Source organism: Dipteris shenzhenensis, chromosome 5 (assembly GCF_047967505.1).
Source record: "Dipteris shenzhenensis isolate YYH24624 ecotype China chromosome 5, Dip_SZ_1.0, whole genome shotgun sequence".
Classification (NCBI taxonomy): Eukaryota; Viridiplantae; Streptophyta; class Polypodiopsida; order Gleicheniales; family Dipteridaceae; genus Dipteris; species Dipteris shenzhenensis.
In genome coordinates, this window is record NC_141600.1 from 30,896,138 (window position 1) to 30,898,246 (window position 2,109).

The 2,109-nt window shown below is 45.5% G+C and overlaps 1 non-coding gene across 1 annotated transcript; it reads left to right on the forward strand.

Annotated features, from left to right (window-relative positions):
- Window positions 1-1,299: 1,299 nt before the first annotated feature.
- Window positions 1,300-1,495, forward strand: LOC147901867 (U2 spliceosomal RNA). The gene has a single exon (XR_015541096.1). It is a non-coding gene; the product is annotated as a U2 spliceosomal RNA (small nuclear RNA).
- Window positions 1,496-2,109: the final 614 nt, after the last annotated feature.

Here is a 2,109-nt window from a genome sequence, read left to right on the forward strand (position 1 = left end):
AGTATTGCATTATAATTCAGCTTGTGTATCTCTATATGAATGTCTCTTTCTCTCTTAGACTTTAGGGGGCTTTCTTCCAAGTGCACAGATTATAAGAATGCTTCCATCTCTAATTGAAAACCGATACAATCTCACCTCGAGGTACACTCAGGAGTTGGATTGCAAAGAAAATAAGGACCATCGACCCAACCAATACTTTTTTCATAGAACAAGAAGTTCCCTCCTTTCCACCGACGACTTTCTTACCAGAGAGTCGATTTGCTCATGGGTGTCTTCCTATCACTATTGGTGAGAATGAATTCCCTCTTGATTTCAAGCCACGCTTATATTTGCACCAGGAGGCTTGTCTTGAACAATTTGCTAGCCTTGTTAACATCAGTGTCAACTAATGTTGCACCCCTAAAAAATGCCAAAATATTGATAAAGGATCCGTTTGTTCGAAATCCAATTTGTGCTTTTATGGCCTCAAAGGCACGGCAAAGTGATCTCCAAAGGTCACTTCATTTGGCATGGCAAGGCTCAAGGTTATAGATTGTGGCCATAGAGAATAATTATGCGAGCTAGGAGCCATACCTAGTTTAATTGGGGAGGTGTTTTTGAGCAGGAGAAGTTGTGCCTACGAGGTGCCTGAGCTAATAACTACTCTGCTAACCTACAAGGTTGCTAGCTTGTAAGCTACTTATCAAGAATATCGACAACCGTCATTCTTACCTCCTTATTTCCGTTATTGCAAAAAGTCCTTATCAAGAATATCAACAACCCTCATTCTTACCTCCTTATTTCCGTTATTGCAAAAAGTCCACTTTACTTGTTGGGAGATAAGGTAACGAGTTGTTGGTGAGCACCTCCCGGAGAAGATCTAGACAAGTACAAGGTGCCTATAGGATAGGTTTCACCCTTGCCAAATTCGATTGGTAGCCTCTCCACGTCGGGAATTTGTCCTTGAACCTTTCTAAAAGCCACGCCCATTAACACGTCAAATAATGTAGGGACACCTAGTAATTTCAAGACTTTGCACTTTGGTAGTTTTAACCATCCCTTAGTTGCCTGAAGAGAAGAGGTTGTGATCATCTGCCAGTAGTGTGCAATGATTCTATTTTTGAGTGATTAGGCTAAGTTCCATGCTTCCAAATTAAGTATTAAATGTATTAGGCTTCAATTTCTAAAGGATACGAAAAGCGATGGAGAGGGATGCATGCAACAGATGGTGGACACGTGGCATAATTACCCCATAAGCAGCACTGCAAAAGGGGGTGAGGGGAGGGCTCTCTTAGCGGAGCCTGCGAGCGCCTGCTCTTCATACCTTTCTCGGCCTTTTGGCTAAGATCAAGTGTAGTATCTGTTCTTATCAGTTTAATATCTGATACGTGACCCATCGGGTCACATGATATTAACCTAATTTCTTTCAGGGGGCAGCCCCATCCGGCAGCTTGCTGCCCGGGACTGCGAGCGTCGCCTCTGTCTTGCACTACCTCAGAGGCCTGGCGCACCCCTTCTCCCTCGGGAGACCCCAATCCAAATCCTAACAAGGAAGGACGCACACGACCGAGGACGCGGACGCTTCCAATCAGGCCTGCACTCTCCCCTTTGCGCAGAGCCAAATGTACATAGTCCTTTGTGTTAGTGAAGTCAGATGTCGTCCCCAGAGCAATTCGTTGGTCGTTCCAGAGAAGCTGCAGATTGGAGATGTGGGCTATGCTGATAGGAAAGTGGCCGGAGGTTGAACGTCCACAGATTGGGTGAGTGTAGATGGCTGGTTGTGTTGAGAAGAAAGGCGCTTGTGGCGGATTGCCGTACCTACTGTTGCTGTCTCACGGGTTGCTCCATTAGTAGGAAGGAAGTTGGCAATTTCCAATTCTTGACAAGAATCACTTTACGATTCAGAACGTGAGAAGAGAGTACAGATCGCCAACCGACTCCAATGCAGCAACGGTCTTTCATGCCAATCGAGAAAGCAACACTAGACTATCTGCGTATGGCTTGAATCATCGAGGTCAACCATCACTAGACTATCTGCGTATGGCCTGGGAAGGGTGATGCATGATGGAACTCAGGCACACATATATGATGAGGATGCGGAGGGGGTGATGGGAGTGAATGAATTGCACA